Here is a 19,824-nt window from a genome sequence, read left to right on the forward strand (position 1 = left end):
ACGCAGTGGAGATTATCCATTCAGGTGAACATTATTGTAACAGGACGAAATGGAGATTATCCGTTCAGGTGAACATTCTTGTAACAGAACGCAATGAGGATTATCCATTCAGGTGAACATTCTTGTAACAGGACGAAATAGGTATTATCTGTTCAGGTGAACATCATTGTAACAGAACGCAATGGGGATTATCTGTTCAGGTGAAAATCTTAATAATAAAACGTAGTTAAGAATATTTGTTCATCCAAACGTCCATGTGCCAGAACGCAAAGGGTCTTATTTGTTTAAGAAATTCTGACCAGCACTCAGTAGCCGCCTCCACAGCGCCCCCAACACCAACCCACCCTCACCGCCCCAGTGCATTCCATAAGCGTTTCAAATAATCTTCCAGGTGAATCCATGTACCGACAACAACAACCCTTATCGGACAAAATGCGTCTAATTACGTACCGTTTGATGTTTCTTTCTCAGCCTTCATTCTCGAAATCCTTTGACTGCAAGGATATTCTGATAGAAATGCGCTGTTAAGGACACGCAAGGATGTCGTAAATGTGAGAGGTATGTCAGTGCTCGCTAGCTTTCTCTCTCTCTCTCTCTCTCTCTCTCTCTCTCTCTCTCTCTCTCTCTATGCCATTACTATTCAAATTTTGGCTATTCTTCCTTCATGCATGATACAGTTTTCACAAAACTACTGAGTGATAAACGGTAGTTGTAGAAGAACAATATTACCACAAGTTAATTACATGTAAATACACGTGTATATACATACATATATACATATATATAAATATATATATACATATGGCAACCAAATCCGGCGTCTACATTGGCTTCCGACCGCTAGGATGAATTATTTTTCAGTACCCCGCATATTCCTCCAATTACACTGCAAGAGAGACGACTCTACATCTGCTAAAACAGACAATCATCTACATCCGTAAAAAGGCGGTTAAGCAATCAAAGATCTGTGGCTGCTATATTCAATCATTTCTCTCAAGATTATAGCATGTCAGCACCCTTCAAGAACCGGTGATAGAGCCCAAATAATTCAGAAAGGACAATGGCCAAAAGTTACATATGGTAGGAGATGCCTTCATTATATCGATGGACATGGCATTGCCTGATCTATCATTTTTCCATTAAGTGAACCCTTGTCAGGGGAAATGGGTTATTAGTTGAAGAGTTCATGTATATATATATATATATATATATATATATATATATATATATATATATATATATATATATATATATATATATATATGTATGTATATTATATATATATATATATATATATATATATATATATGGATATACTGTATATATATGTATGTATGTATGTATGTATGTATGTATGTATGTATGTGTACTGTATGCATATATGTGCGTTTGTGTGAGTGACTTTATATAAATGTAATCTTTATCAACTTTTTATCACAATAAAATTACTCTGTAACACGCGATCCATGCACAAACAAATTATACGAGCAAAAAAAATAACAAAGATGTAAGTCCAACTCAGGAGGTTTGTAAGTATATATGTATATCTGGCGCAAGAATAAACAGTTTATGTACAACACCATAAAAACAATATATTTCTTTATAACTTCCTAAATTATATAACGATCATGGAACGCTGTCATCAGAATACCCAAAAAAAACGAAGGCATTCCAAATGTTTACTTCCTATCCGTACAAATAACATGGCATGTGTTTATTAGCCGTGTCTCCCCAAAAGTTAAATTACCTGAGGTAACTTTCCGTTCGCTCTCCCATAACGAGTTCGCAAGAATCGTCTCGTTGTTGTCGCCTTAACCGAGCATGACATTGTATCAGTACGTAAGTCCTTTGAACCCGTATACAACGTATTCCTAACGAACGCCTGCGCAGTGAGGGTATTGCCTGAAGATTGAGATAACTTCGAGAAATAAAAAACAAATAACGGAAGGGCGTCGATAAAGGTTATTTCGTCATCGCAAACAGAAGGATAATCCGCCTTGTGGCCAAAGAATGTCGGCGTTACGTGGGTGATCTTCATGCAGAGAGAGAGAGAGAGAGAGAGAGAGAGAGAGAGAGAGAGAGATAATTTGGCAAAAAAAGAATGACCATCCAATTGTAGGGTTCCAAAGATTGGTAATGGGATCTCTCGAAAGTCCCTTGGTTTTGCTCCAGCTATGGAACATATTTTGGAAGTTCATACGTTTAAGCTATAGACGTGAATAACGTATTCGTTCACTAACTGAATAATAATCATTAGCGTTATTATTTTCATTACTGACATTACTATTAATGCTAACTGACAGTTACAATTCAGCAGAGATACCTGTTCTTGCAATTGATTTTTATTTTCATACATTTTCAACAAATGGCGTTATCTAATTTTGTCGAATTATGAGGGACGGACAAACATTTCTACGTCTCATTTATTTATTTGTCTATTCATTGTACGGTAGATGCATATAGTCAAAAGGTGTCTATTGTTACTGTATAATATCTCACCTTTTATTTATTTGTTCACTGTATGGTAGATACATACACTCAGTACATGTCTAACGTTACAGTATATTTCTCTCTCTCTCTCTTCCCTGATTTGTCTGTCTGCCAGCCTCTCTATCTATCTTTGTCTATCCACTCGTCATCCTATATAAGGGACCTACCAGTCATGAAAAAATAACTCCCGGGACTAGGGAACTTGCATGAAAGCTTTCTGCTCTATTCTGCAATGCACTCCAAATGGAATTTGGTGTAACGCCCATTAGCCAAAAACCCTAAGGTCTCGGGAACTTGCATGGAAGGATTTCGGGCATTTGTGCTATGCACCTAATGTAAATGGAACATGGCGTCAAGTGAAGATTTGCATGTGCACGTTTCGAGTATCATACCTGACGTTCTTGTTTTGATGCAAAATAAAGAAAAAAAAAAAGGCAATCAGTCAAATTCATAAATAAAAACATAGGTTTAGTACGTCACAATCACATTTTATGCCAAAAAGCAAAGACTCATTTGCTGTATATAAGAAATCCACAATTATTATATAAATAAAATAATTGGGGGTTTTTAATATACTGCAATTTAATGAAGACAATGTGAATTTCTTGGCAGGAAGTCATTTAACTAGTTTATTAAAGACCCAGTTACCAAGATTATGATGTATTGTAATTTACTTTCCTATTTCTTATCAACCAGTTCTATTTTTTCATACAACTTCTACATCACTTTGTTCACATCACTGTTTACACCGCCCAGCAGGGGATGCAATCACCAGGTAGATAAGTCTTTCAGGTACATCTTCAATAGAAACGCCGCCTCTTTCGCAAACAGTCCTAAGCCCCCTTGAACGGAGAGAACAGATTTCCTTTCTTTTGTCTTCAGTCGTCTCGTATATTTTCATCCAAGTTCTTGGGAACTTTTCAGTGGATTTTGTGTCGATTCTTGTCGCTAATGGACAGCAAACATTACTGCCATTGAAGAAAATGTGAGAAACCACACAGTTTCTCTGTTTCTGTGAACTTCAACAGATAATAGAGAAACTACACTGTTTCTCTGTTCATGTGGATTTCTAGAGAAAATAAAAATAGTTTTCTGCAGTAAAACTTTAAATAAACATTTGTAAAGAACCTACACTGTTCCTCTGTTCATGTGGATTTCTAGAGAAAATAAAAATAGTTTTCTGCAGTAAAACTTTAAATAAATACTTATAAAAATAGTTTTCTGCAGGAAAACTTTAAATAAATACTTATAAAAATAGAATTATTTACCTGCAGTCAAACTTGAAATAGATACTTATCATGTCTGAAGCATGAAAACTGGTCAAAGCATCGAATTGTCTGATTAAGAGGAAAGAGAATTTATCACAAAATTACTGACTCATTTAGTGCTTTATTGTAATAATTGAAATGAATCTTTAGGCCTGTTTCATGTTATACTTAAATTACGATTAAAGAATCCCTTTGGTTGAATCCCTGAAATGGTATTCATCATAACAATAACTAGTGCAAAATCGATAACAGATAAGTAATAAGAACAACGTCCAGTGAATAATAATAATAATAATAATAATAATAATAATAATAATAATAATAATAATAATAATAATTATTATTATTATTATTATTATTATTATTATTATTATTATTTTAAGGTAGATTAAACAATGTGCTAATTCATAAAACATGACTCATGTCTTTAAGGATAAAATATCAAGCTTTATTTAATAACTGCAGTTCTTGAAAAGTTTTATAACTAGGAAAATAGGAAATGACGAAGATCCCGACAAAATCACCTCAATTGTTTTCCTGTTGAGAACAATTATTACAATCATATACTTTTATGAACGCCGCAATTAACAGAATTAAGGACAACTGACAAGTCCCGAGTCCCGGGACATCTTCGCATAACATTCGAGCTCCGCTCTTCTTCATCTTCTTCTTCCCAGCGCTTCTTATAACTCCGGGTTGCGTTCAAGCGAACCCTACACAAATTAGCGATCTGCCCTTTCCGCCAGGATTAACAGAGTATAAATGGCTCCCCCTTAACTGAAAAAAAGGGCAGGAAAAACCCAAGACTTTTATCTCGACCGTGTTGGATTGCCCTTTATCAAAACTTATCCCGTAATGAGACCAGAACAACCGCAGGTTTTTTTTTTTTTTTTTTGTGCGCGCGCGGTCTTGAACTTGTTTTTACGGAGCCCGGCATAAAAGTAGCAGTTTCCCGCCATTATGGCAAGACGCTCGGAGGTCCCTCGAAGCTTCTCTACTTTAAATGTTTCATTATTGTCAAAACTATTCCCTTTTTTCGGACTTTCGTCTTACCAGGTGAAAGTGTTGGTGTATGCCTTCAAATGACATTCAACAGGGTAGGTTAACAGCCCCCCGGGAATGTGTGACTGTGTGGATCATTAATCACAACTCATTCCTGACTTAATGTCACATACACCTGACATTCCGAGCGCCATTACGTAACCCGTTTTTATCGGTGTAAGTCATCCTCTTTCTTCGCAAGGTGCGGTTTCCTATTGTTGTGCCCTCCTCTTCTCCTTCTCCTCCTCCTCCTCCTCTTCCTCATCCTCGTTAGCCAAAAGGCTGTTATTGTTCTTATCTTCAGGGTAGTGATGACTCACTCCGTCTTCAGGTAAACACAAGACGTCTCTGAAGTATAATTGTTCAGCACGAGGTTCCAGAGGAATTAAAGCATAGGTCGGGATGATTATTTCCGTGGAAATTAAATACGATTATTACTATTATTATTATTATTATTATTATTATTATTATTATTATTATTATTATTCAGGAGATGAAGCCTATTCACGTGAAACAAGCCCGCAGGGGCCACTGACTTGAAATTGAAGCTTCCAAAGAATATGGTGTTCATTTGAAAGAAGTAAGAGGAGGTAAAAATGGGAAATGCAGAAAGAGATCAGTTATTAGAAAAACATAAAAATCAACAAATTAATAAAATAAATAAAAATGTAGGTAAAATATTAAAATACAAGTTGAATAGTGTGATATGACGACAGATAAAATTGCGTAATTTTTAAAAATTTCACCTGGAATTTATCTGGAACTGAAGAGACAAAAAAAAAAACCTGAGGTCACGCGAGCAAACATGCGAACTCACACACAAATTCTGATCCCAGGTCACGAAACAAATAACCACCGAAATGCGCGCAGAGAGAAAAAATCGCAAAAAGCGAGACGAAGCGGAGTAATCCACGAAAGGAAGGAACTTTTATTCCACCTCCTGTTTCAGAGTCCCGTTAGAGCTGCACATCACCCATTACGCGAATGCGAGACAGGTATTTCTGCAGTCTAATTTACCAAACCATATCGGGGATCACTTGAGCGCATCGGATTCTAATCCGCATACATGACACGCTCTCAATACTGCTGAACTTGTTGCGTTTTTCGCCTTATACGGGATAATCAGCTCTGGGGTTTAATTGCGACGCTAAGTTTAGACTGTTTTCGAAGCTGTTTGAACTCTGAATAAAGATCGTTGTCGATGTTGAATAATCTAAAAGATTCAGAGTTGCTTGACAGCGGAATTAATGACGGTACCGACAGAAATACTAACTGAAGTAATTGAAATTAAAACAGAAATTGAAATTGGGTCTTCCATAATAAAAAAAAATTATGTAAAAGTATCATTTATTTCGTTTTGACTGTTTCAAATATCTACCTAAGCTTATACTTTAAAACAGGTGCCCTGACTGGATTTAAATTACATATGATAATAATAATAAAAAAAAATAACTAAAAAGACATGGGCGTCTAGACTAAATGAACAGCACATTCTTAATAAAAAAAAGTCAAGGTAATATCCCAACAGCATTTACAGATTCTAGAAATATTTTTTTTAACAAATATTTATTATTTTAGATTTCGATTATGAATATAAAAATGGAATTATGTGTTTCCTGCATATGGGGTTCATTCCTGAATCAGGGATTCAAAAATCAATGTGACAAGGATTACCAACTTCTCTCTCTCTCTCTCTCTCTCTCTCTCTCTCTCTAAGATTGAAATAAGTGGTTTATTGTTGATAGAAAATCATAAAACTATATACACACACATATATATATAGGTGCGTGTGCATTATATATTCAAGTGTACATAAATATTCATATATATGTATGCATGCACGCATGTATGTATGTATGTCTGTTTGTCTGTATGTATGTATGCATGCATTTCGTTACGCGTAGCTCCACATCGAATTTTCTTGGGGGAGAAACGACGCCCGTATGAAGAATCCTCTTTGTGTACCATCTATCCACCAACATTCTGCGGTCCGATACTGCACCAAGCAACCAACATCTTTCCTTCATCAGTGCCAAATTGAAGTGGCACTGACATGAGTATTAGAAGCTTTCCAGAAGTGACTATTAATGCAGAGGCATGGCTGTAATTGTCCGTCCTCTAAAGCAACGATAGCGCCAAGGCACCTAAATGGGTTCAGTGTAGGCTGCAGAATGACGATATTGTGGAAAATGAATCACACTAAAACCAGAAAATAAAGTGCTCAGTTGATACTGTGGCCCCACACATTCTCGTCAAGTGTCTATAACCTGTCATTTTTTGCAATATTTATACCTGTGGTGTTAGTCACAATCACATATATAATTTCCAAGTCAGGTTCCGCATTCTGCATTCATGCATGAATTAATGTATTCAAGCAAGATTTTAAAGATCATGAAAGAGAGAGAGAGAGAGAGAGAGAGAGGAGAGAGAGAGAGAGAGAGAGAGAGAGAGAAATTCATTTCTCACCGTACAGTAACCTGTTTTAAGAGAACGAAGATAAGTTTCACCTACGAACAATGACAGCCATTTTTTAGTTACTAAGAAGCAAAATGTAAGGACTGGTTATTGCCCCATTGTCTGTCTGTCTCTGACACTACTCATCTCGGCATACTGAAGGTAAGGACAAAATCCTCCCTAAGACGCAAAAATGAAAAAAAGACAAACCGGCAACTCTAAGCAAAACTTTAAATCATCGTCCCAAGTGTTTCATAACAACACAAACACAGACATACAAGAGCATTATCCTAACTCCCTCCCCCTCCCCCCATCTCCCCTACAACCAAGACACAACCCATGCCCCTTCCTCAATCCTGCTTGTTATTTACAATCTCACTTTTATGGTTTTTCCTTGACTATCTTCACCTGCTCCTCTTCATGAGGGGAAAATGATGAAACGTTACGCATCTGGCACACAACGTCGACCGGCGTCTTCTTTTTTCATCGCGAGGTTGGTTCTTCTTCTTCTTCTTCTCCCAAGAGATGACCGCGACATTGCAAAGGTTGCTCGGTTTTTTGGCCTCAGCGTTCCCGAAGTCGTTAACATTCTCTCTCTCTCTCTCTCTCTCTCTCTCTCTCTCTCTCTCTCTCTCTCTTATCGTCATAGTTTTCAAGTCAAAATTTATTGTCCTTAAAATAAGAAGATATATCCGACAGTTACTGGGTATTAGAAGTAGGTTTCACTGAACGGAAAAGCGATTAATTATCTTAGCCATTTTATTGTATGATAAGGACGATTACACACTAAACTATTCGCAAAATAGAGAAACGGTTCACCCTGGTCTTATTTCGATAACTTTTTTTTTCTAAAGCTTAAGATTCTATTGCTTTTATTTTAACTAAAGGAAAATATTTTTGCGTTCGAAAAATAAACTTAATCTCTGGTGAATAATTCACCTTCCGCGAAGCACGTCAGATTGCACCGTAACACCTTTTATATTCATTTGGAATTCTAGAAATCGTTATCTAATCAGTAACTATTTTGTTTTCCTGTTGTTCCTTTACTATCTGCGCTTAGATCTCTTTATTACTATCAGTCGTAGTGAATGCAGCAGAAGTAATAAACAAAACTGCCAAAATTTATGTATGTATACGTACATATATATATATATATATATATATATATATATATATATATATATATATATATATATATACAACATATATATACTGTGTATATATATAAATAGATACATACATTTATATATATGTACGTTTATATATATATATATATATATATATATATATATATATATATATATATATATATATATATATATATATATAATAATATAAGCATTCTAATAACAGATAAGTACACGGTGTCAAAGACCTCAATAAATTATTATCCCATTCTTCAAAGGAATATTAACAGAATAATGACTGACTTACCATAACAAAACAAAACAAAAAATATGTATTTTCTAAAGAACCCTTAATAAAGGATCCTCTCTTTTCGCTCCCACACATAAAAAAATAAAGAAAAAATCCTATTTTTCTCTGTGAACAAAAACACACACACACTCTCTCTCCTCGCATGCTGCAGTTTGTTGACGTTACCATGGCAACGACCTCCGCAGGTGGCGACGACCACAGCGAGGCGACGGATCGCGGAGATGAAAAACTCGCGTTACCGGATTGGGTGAGTATTTGCCCGGCGTTATTCGACTCTCGGCCACTGCTGAGTCTCAAAACACACACTCGTGTGCTTGGAGGTGTAGGCTACTACTCGTAGGTGTGTGTGTATATTAGGCTAGGGAGATAATGAGGGAATGAAAATATGAGGCCTAATCTTTAGAGGTCATTCATCTACCCATTTGACTAAAAAATTGCAAGAGAGGGAACTATGATGTGTGTGTATATATATTTTTATATATATGTGTGTGTGTACATATATATATATATATGTATACATATATATATATATATATATATATATATATTATATATATATATATATATATATATATATATATATATATATATATATATATTTATATATAGATATATTATATATATATTTATATATATAATATTATATAAACACCGTATCGTGTTCCTTAGTTATCTACAGGAGGATCCACAGTAACACTCTTGATTAGAAAGATGAAATGTATTTGTGAAAATATATACAGAGCTTGAAGCTTTAGTCCATCTTCTGTAGACTTGATCAAGCCTGCAGAATGATGGGCAAATCTATACGATCTGTAAATATTTTTACATATACACTCATCTTTCTAAACAAGAGTATTACTACGGATCCTTCCGTAATATATATATATATATATATATATATATATATATATATATATATATATATATATATATATATATAAATATATATATATATATATATATATGTATGTATATATATATATAATATATATATATATATATATATATATATATATATATATATATATATATATATATATGTTGCTAAAAGTACTAAAACGATAAGCCGATAAGAAAACAAGGATATACAGTATATATATATATATATATATATATATATATATATATATATATATATATATATATATTTGTGTGTGTGTGTGTGTGTGTGTGTGTGTGTGTGTGTGTGTGTGTGTGTGTGTGTGTGTAACTTGCCCTTCTTATCGGCTTATCGCTTCAGTACTTTTAGCAACATCTTAAAGCTTAAAAGCAATTAATGACAAGTTATCAGTCGTCTTAAGACTTCTGATAAGGGATCTACATACAGGCCCAAGTTTACCCAAGCACGCCTCAAAATTATATTTAGTTATAAAAATATTAATCGAAACAGTTTTATTGATTCGTTTTGTACTTTATATTATTTCATTAAGTAAAAAATACTCCTTTATGGCCTTGATAATTTTACCAAAAATTCCAAGTAACTTACGTCAAATACTTTTATTCTAAGAAATAAGGAATATGTTCCATAGATATTTTAGGATTAACCGCTTTGAGAGGCGCGCTTGACGTGACGCTATGAATCCTCGACTTCTGACATGCGCAGTGACGAGGCTCCGATGTGCGCATGCTCCACACAACCACAACAGTGTGTCACTATGTATATTATCTGGCATCGTTGCCGAGCTATGTTCTCGCTTTTCTCACTAAGTTTATTTGTTGAATTGAACTGAATACAGAATTTAGGCCAAAGGCCAAGCACTGGGACCTATGAAGTCATTCAGTCTTAAACGGAAATTGACAGTAAAAGGTTTGAAAGGTGTAACAGGAGGAAAGCCTCGCAGTTGCACTATGAGTCAATTGTTAGGAGAGGGTGGAAACTAAGATGGAAGAGAGAATATGAAAGGAGGTACAGTAAAAGGAACGAAACAGGTTGCAGCTAGGAGCCGAAGGCACGCTGCAAAGAACCTTAAGTAATGTCTACAGTGCACTGCATGAGGTGCACTGATGAGTTAAGTAAGTATACCTTAGTTTAACCAGACCACTGAGCTGATTAACAACTCTCCTAGGGCTGGCCCGAAGGATTAGACTTATTTTACGTGGCTAAGAACCAACTGGTTACCTACCGGGAAAGAAGTTTCATTTTTCATCTATCTATCTATCTATCTACCTATCTATCTGCGGCCCCTGACCTGATGGGTAGCGTCCACACTTCACCAGCCTTATGATCTAAGGTTGAATCCTGAGCGAGGACTGATTGGTTTGTTCACGTTCCTTTAAAATATAGTCTACCTATGTTGACCTAAGGAATGAATTAAGTACTGTACTTGACACTTAGTCGAATGTCGTGGGTTGCCTCTGCGGGTGGCGAAGGACACTGGGCTAGCAACCTCGTTCCAAGAGAAAAACGGAAAACCGGTAGAGTGACACTTTCAGAAATCAGCCCCTATGGAAGAAAAAGGTATTTGTGTGTGTGTGTGAATGTATGTATGTATGTATGTGTAAGTATATATATATTTATATATATATATATATATATATATATATGTATGTATGTATGTATGTATGTATGTATGTATGTATGTATGTATGTATGTATGTATGTATGTATAAATATACAAGTGCGTGTGCGTGTGTGTGTGTGTGTGTGTGCGTGTGGGTACAATGAGACAGACAGAGAAAGTGATAGGAGCCGACTACACTGTTATGTCCGACAACTTGCCTTGCCCAATCCACAAAGACGTTCGGCTCGTGATCTAATTAAACTACTTTCGTATAACAATAAAAATACTTGTGCAAGAGGTTGAAGAGAAAAATTAAATATGATTTGTAGAATATTTCGAAAACCTGTTGTGGATGTCATACCGTTTTTGGTGAGTTTATGGGTTCTAAAATGGGAGTGAAATTTGTGTTGAAGTGAGATAGGAGGCGTGCTAGTTGGTCTAATACAGGGGAAAGCAACTTTTCTATATTTCAAATATAAGGGGCCCATAACAACGCCAAAATGTAGAAAACAAATGCCATTTTTCAGAGACCAAACTGTCTCTCTTCTCTTGCCTGAGGAGAGAGACAGTTTGGTCTCTGAAATATAGCATTTATTTTCTACATTTTGACGTTTTTATAGGCTCCTTACATTTGATGGAATTCTGTTTTAACAGAAAATATTTCACAGTCATATACATATATATACTATATATACATAATATATATATATATATAAATATATATATACATTTATTTATATATATTATATATATTTCTATATATATATATATATATATATATATATATATATATATATATATATATATATATATATATTACGTCTATGTTATGGGAAAGCAACTTAACTATGGTTCCATGTGTTGGCGAAAGTACGGGTTGAAGGAGTTACAACACGTTTAGAAAAATATGTGCGAGTTGATGGTGATGAGGCAAGAAAACATGCCGAGTTTAGGCACTGATAAAGGAAAATGAAGAGAATTATCCATAGAGATTGGTAAAACAGTCTGGACTGTTTACAGAGAGGAAGTTGAAGAATGGAAATCAGAGCGCTGCTGTAGAACTGAATAACGTCGTGATGGTACAGAAATATAAGTAATTTTAGAAAAACTTGTTTCAAGTAAGGCTAAGTCTTATGGATAAGTATAAAACGCTGAAGAAAAGAAGAATTGATAATTCATCAGATGTGTTTTAGCTCCGGAAATTTTAAAAATTAGAGGATATAATTGAACCCAAAGACATATTTCCATTAAAGAGGAGATAGCAAAGAGTCACTGGGGTTGTTTGAAGCAAAAGGTAAAGAAAAACATTGTAAATGAAGTAACAGGCGAACTGTACGACCAATGCAAGTGCAATAGGTATGACAAGGCCATGAAACTGAACATGCGTCCAGGACAAAGCAGGACTCATTCCTTGAGCAAGAAACGGAGACACAAAAAGCAAAATGGGATAAGAACTTACGAAAGAATAATGGCTAAAAGAATCATGGGAGGAAGCTGGAAACAGCGCAGACTTAATGTCAGAGAAAAAAAGTTAAGTAAACCTTAGTTTAACCAGACCACTGAGCTGATTAACAGCTTTCCTAGGGCTGGCCCGAAGGATTAGATTTATTTTACGTGGCTAAGAACCAATTGTTTACCTAACAACGGGACATACAGCTTATTGTGGGATCTGAACTACATTATACCGAGAAATGAATTTCTATTACCAGAAATAAATTCCTCTAATTCTTCACTGGCCGGCCGGAGATTCGAACGCCGGCCCTGCAGAGTGCTAGCCGAATAATGTCTGAGAAATGCGAAGAATATTAAGTGGGAGGCACAAGAATGAGAGAAAGGTTCATCGAGAAAATTGCAGATGGACGAAGAAGAAAAAGTGATAGGTAGTTACAGACTTACACACGTTGTAGTGAAATTATTAACAGACAATTCTCAGAAAACGAATTTTTTTCGGAAAGGACCATGAACTTAATGTCTTGGCAGCAGCTGTGCTAAGCGAAAGAAAATAATTCTGTGGTGATTTACAGAATAAATAAATGGTCCAATAGAAAGAATTTAAAAAAAAAACAATGAAAATAATTCCTTAGTAATTTACAGGATGAGAAAATGGCTCAACAGAAAGAATTAAAGAAGACAATGAAAAACAAATCAAGAAAACGTGAGATAAGACAACGTGCGATTATACAGACTAAAAAAAAAAACATGATTGTACAGTGACATTTAAGACTTACAAAGGCCGCGAACTACAATGGAAGCTCATGAATCCGTCAAAGATAACGACGATAGGATTGATACCCTTAAAAGGACCTGATATGCTACTGGAGTAGTGGAGGTTTCAAGAGGTGTTTGAACGCACAATAATATTCAATGCGCATGCGCGAGACAGGCGTACACACCAACTCACGCATATACATTTACACGCACACACACACATATACATATATGTATATATGCATATGCATATACATATACATATATATACATACTGTATATGTGTATGTATATATATATATATATATATATATATATATATATATATATATATATATATATATATATATATAATAAATATAAATCAGGGTGCCTTCAGTTCTCCGTAAATAATTTCAGATGTGATTGCTTGCTCCTTGCCCTGGACAATCCCCTAGTCCCACAGCACCTGACTGACTATCAGGTACATAATTCACTATTTCGGCCACTGCAAGCACATTCGATGCTTGCAAATTGTCCACATTGCTGTGTGAAAAAAAAAACTCGAGTTCAGAACAGCACTTTTCCTAAACGAAGCAAGTATTCTTCCAATAATACACGAGCCATATATATATATATATATATATATATATATATATATATATATATATATATATATACACATATATATATATACATATATATATATATATATATATATATATATATATATACATATATATATATATATATATATATATATATATATTTTACCTGTATAAGTCAATTGGTAGCTTCACAGTCTTTAACTGGAGAGACAGGGGTTCGATCCTGATGTGAGATAGAAATTTATATATATATATATATATATATATATATATATATATATATATATATATATATATATATATATATATATATATGTGTGTGTGTGTGTGTGTGTGTGTGTGTGTGTGTGTGTGTGTGTCAGTTAGCAACACCTTTGTAAAATTTGCTTTCTGTCGAGCGAGATAATGTAGGTAATTGTCAAGAATCTTTGTTGCGTGTTCTGAAGTATTTAAGATGCTGCTTGCGCGGAAATTTCAGTAATTATGTGTCAAGTTCGTCTCACTTTTTAGCCTCAAATGAATTATACGTTAGTTCGAGAGACAACAGACAGATACAGGCGAAGAGGGAAGAAAACAAGTCAAAGAAGACGGAGTCATAGAAAACGGAGTCGAAGACGTTCTTCTTCTTGTCCCGGTAAAACAACAGACTAAAACTGGTTGCGATCTCTCAGATTGCTTCCAGATCCGACCTGTAGACAGTTTATGAATGGCGCCAACATTAAATCTCTTCTTAGACCGGAACAGACGAAGCACATCTTTTCATCCTCTTTTTTTATTCACTCCTTCTTTCTGTTTGCCTGTCTGTGTCCGGAAACTTAATCGTGGTTCATCCAAAAGTATGAATCGTTTGTGTGCCTCTCCTGTTTTTCTCATCTTTGTCCTTTTTCCTATTAGAATCGGAGATTCCGCAGAGTATGTAAGTAAATACATATACACATTCATATATATATATATATATATATATATATATATATATATATATATATATAATGTGTATACACTAGTTCGTGCTACATGTACGCAACTGATGAATCTATATGAATGATAATCCAATTAACCTGCAAAGAGGATATTAGACTAACCTTGCTCGAAGCCAGCCGTGTTTACATCCTTGAACAAAGCATTGAATTCCGCACGAAGAGAACGCTTAGCTGAAACGAATTTAACAGAGCACTCTCGCTAGAAGAGAAAGAATTGGCATCCTTACTAGTAGACCAATGTTTTGGCTCCGGGCCGTTTCAGACAACGCGGAACCAGTCGGACAAGTTTCGGTAATGATGGCTTGTGCTGGCCGACTCGGACCACCTGAATTGGAGGCAATGATTCTTCGACCTTCACCTTGTCATTTTAACTGTATTCTGATGGAAGGATAATTCGGCAAAGAATGATTTAAGCTGGAATGGAATAGCCTCCCTATTGCCGGTCACATATTTGAGGCAGGTAAAGAATAGATAGTTTTTCGCTCTTTCGAAGGATGCAATTTCTTTTGTGGGAATGGCGGTGTTTTAAGCTGACTCTTATATAAAGAAGTATATTTCGTGGAATCCACTATTCCTCAGTTACTACTTGTTAGCTTTTTAGAGATGATTTCTCGCTAATCGATGGTCTTATGATATTTCCGTTTGATGGTTCACATCTGACCTTCCCACTTGAGGAAAATAAAATTTACAAAAGGACTTTCAAGGAGCATAAGCAGGGTTTTACGTTTTGTAATCTCTCACAAGTTTTAGGGAAAAGGGGTAAGTGCTTGTTCGTATTAGAATGTTCAGTGTTTCTTCTGATTTTTCATTTTCCGTTCTACTGTACTCTCTGTGAGATTTTAGTATGAGCTGCAAATATATGATCAAATTTGAGCTACATGGCAGTTAATTCTCTGATTACATTTCTCATGTATTCCTGTGATCAATACCAGTAATATCCATATAGTTATTCATTGCAGAGATATATATATATATATATATATATATATATATATATATATATATATATATATATATATATATATATATATATATAACTATACAGTACATACACACACGCATATATATACATGTTTGTGTGTACTAGCTGACCAACCCGGCACTGCCCGGGAAAACTCTGAAGGACTCATATCATCAATAACTTTCCTTTTCACGGACTACCATCATTAGTGCTACAGTTCTTCACTTTATGACTAACTGTAAAAACATATGTATCATTATAATACTAATAATAATAATAATAATAATTATTATTATTATTATTATTATTATTATTATTATTATTACTATGAAAATCCACCTTGAAGAAATCCATATGAGACAGGGCTCCACTACCCTCCCGATCCCCTACCTACCCTGTCCCCACCAAAGGCAATCGTGAATACCAAGAATGTAGTTAAGTGTTGTTGTCAAACTGCCCAATAATTAATTCCAAACTTCATTCAAACTGTCTTGATAACGAATACGTACATCATCGTAACGTTGCAAAGCAGTCGTTATCACGAATTCAGAAGGTAAAAACGAAGAAGGAACGATCAAATTAACGATGAAAATCGCATTTGAACAAATAGAAAAAAAAGGAAATAACTTACACCTTGCACGTTGGCCTTAGTCAGTGGATACTACTTTACTGCCCTTGAAATTATTTTGTGACCAACTGCACTCTCAATTAGGTAGGTGTTCCCCAGATCTTTTCATTTCTTCATAATTGTTATACAACAGGTCTCCTCATGTATATATATATATATATATATATATATATATATATATATATATATATATATATATATATATATATATATATATAATCTATATTCATTAGCGATAGAAAATGGCTTATTCTACCAAGTATTTCAATGAGGAAAAGGAAGCTTTCATCTCGCTTACATAAAGTCCTAACACAAATTAATATCTTCAACAGTAATTAAAATTCATTCTCTCTCTCTCTCTCTCTCTCTCTCTCTCTCTCTCTCTCTCTCTCTCTCTCTCTCTAAGTATGAATGTATGTTTTCAATATATGATGAAACTTCGTTATGAACAAAATCGATTCATTTTAGAAATATCCACGCAATATCATTCTAAAACATTTGTTCGTTATCCCAATTATTTACCTAATCGAGATCATGGGTCGACATGTAGGCAAGCACAGGCGTAGGCCTACTAAGACGGCCATGGTCAGAGGGGTGAACAGGCCTTCTTTCTCTCGGTGGCCACGGTTCGATCCTGACTTGAGTCAGACATTTTTCTGTTCCGCGCGTGATTGTCTGTTGATTACTTACACACACACACATATGTAAATATATATATATATATATATATATATATATATATATATATATATATATATATATATATAATATATATATATATATATCATATATATATATATCATATATATATATATATATATATATATATATATATATATATATATATATATATATATATATATATATATATATATATATATATATACGTTTGATTTTAAATTGCGAAAAATTAAAAACGTGATGATTAAATGAACAAAGTTACAGCCACGAAGAACTGAAACACTGGATATGCTAAGTACTAACGTCTTATTACCAGGACGAAAGTACTTGGCATCTCCAGTCGATGTTTCCATTTTCCTCCGGGGCTGAAACGTTGTTCATATATACGAGTATATATATATATATATATATATATATATATATATATATATATATATATATATATATATATATATATATATATATATATACATATACTCTAAGTATATATATATATATATATATATATATATATATATATATATATATATATAGTGTGTATGTATGAGTAACCACACTTGCTTATCTATTTACGCAAATTATTTATTCCCCCTCTTTTTTTGGCACGTTCCGCGGATGATTATCCTGATCCCATTACCGTGGCCGATCTGACCATAAACTACACACATTCGTTATGGGAGGCGCGAGGGATAATTGGCCTAATTATTATCATTATTTACGCGTTCACGGATTCCGGTAATTGGGGTACTCGAAAAGAACACAAGAAGACTGGGGACCCCTTACAAACACAAAGATGTACCCTACAAACTGTTAAAGGTAAGTGGTTGCTGGATTAGGTTCTGTTGCCTTGTACTAAATTGAGTTGAATAGAGAATTTAGGCCAAAGGCCAGGCACTGGGACCTATGAGGTCATTTAGCGCTGAAACGGAAACTGACAGAACGTTTGGAAGGTGTAACAGGAGTAAAACCTCGCAGTTGCACTGTGAGTCAATCGACAGGAGAGGGTGGAAAGTAAGATGGAAGAAAGAGAATATGAAAGGGGGTACAGTAAAAGGAACAAAAAGGCTGCAGCTAGTTACCTTGTAAGGTCAGGTTATTGAGGGACGAGGCATATCGCTAAGTGGAAGGTTATAATATCACTGGGAGAAGAAGGCCATTCAGATGAGGAAAATATTGCAATTTATTTTACCCATTTCGAATTAAAAAAAAAAAGTCTGGGAAAATCCAAACAAGTGTCGAATTTGTTTCACGAGTGAGAAGGTAGGCTCTTTATATGTATATGTATATGTTATACATGTGTGGTGTGTGTTTTTATATATATATAATACATGCATATACATACATACATACATACATATATATATATATATATATATATATATATATATATATATATATATATATATATATATATCATTAGAACACACACGTACGCAGACACCAGCACAAGTATATAAGTGCATGAATCTATCAGTCAACAAGAAATATATATATATTTGCAATAAAAAGAATCAGGAAAATTTCTCGAATTTACCAACAAAATCGAAGACACTCTCTCTCTCTCTCTCTCTCTCTCTCTCTCTCTCTCTCTCTCTCTCTCTCTCTCTCTCTCTTTTGCCTTACATAGCATAAGCTTTCCTTCATAAACAAATAATTGGCTAAAGCTCCTGTATCAGGTGTGCTGATAAGGAAACTGTTATCAGTAACGAGCGTTTAAACAAAGACAAAAGAGGAAACGTTACAAAGAATCCATTCAGGTAAAATAACATGCTTCTCTTACTGATAATGTTACTATACTTTTACTACCACTAGCAATGTAAAGATTACATATGATAAACAACCTATAAAATATTTGCTGTTATAACAGAAATCCGTCTTATCAAGGTTGGCCACAAACCCAGCAGAGGGTAGATTTTACAGTTGTACTGTTTTGGAAACTCCCCGTAGGAGGGTGGTGCTGGCATTACTTAAGGTCCTTTGCAGCGTCCCTTCGGCCCCTAGCTGCAACCCCTTTCATTCCTTTTACTGTGCCTCCGCTCATATTCTCTTTCATCCATCTTCCTTTCCAACCTCTCCTAACAATTGTTTCCTAGTGCAAATGCGATGTTTTCCTCCCGTTACATCTTTCAAACCTTTTTACTGTCAGTTTCCATTTCAGCGCTGAATGACCTCCTAGGTCCCAGCGCTTGGTCCTTGGCCTAAATCCTATAATCTCAGGGGAGGGAAATATTAGTTTCCGAAGTATAACGCTCTAAATCTACCCTCTTTGGTGTTCTGTGGCCAACCGTTATTAGATGATAAACAAAAGGATAAATTAAGCTTCAAAAGGGAATTTTTCCAGTACAGCAAATTTAGTAAAAAGAACAAACAGAAAATTAAGAAACAGATAGGAAGAAAATTTCTATTTTTATATTAACTGCTGTTGTTACTACTAAAAGAACATTATAAGGAGGACAAAATATAGGCAAATTTAAACCAAACTCAAATTTATTATCTACAACAAGAAATTAAAAATGCAAAAAAAATTCATGGAGCTTTTAAAAAAATGTTCAATATCTAATTCCGTTTTTTCTAAGTGTTCAATACAC

The 19,824-nt window shown here is 34.5% G+C and overlaps 1 protein-coding gene across 1 annotated transcript in view; it reads right to left on the bottom strand.

The window, feature by feature from the left end:
* Positions 1 to 19,824, bottom strand: part of LOC136840103 (uncharacterized) — a 70,877-nt gene that overhangs the window by 6,061 nt on the left and 44,992 nt on the right. The window lies entirely within an intron of this gene.

Source organism: Macrobrachium rosenbergii, chromosome 7, assembly GCF_040412425.1.
Source record: "Macrobrachium rosenbergii isolate ZJJX-2024 chromosome 7, ASM4041242v1, whole genome shotgun sequence".
In the NCBI taxonomy this organism is placed as follows: Eukaryota; Metazoa; Arthropoda; class Malacostraca; order Decapoda; family Palaemonidae; genus Macrobrachium; species Macrobrachium rosenbergii.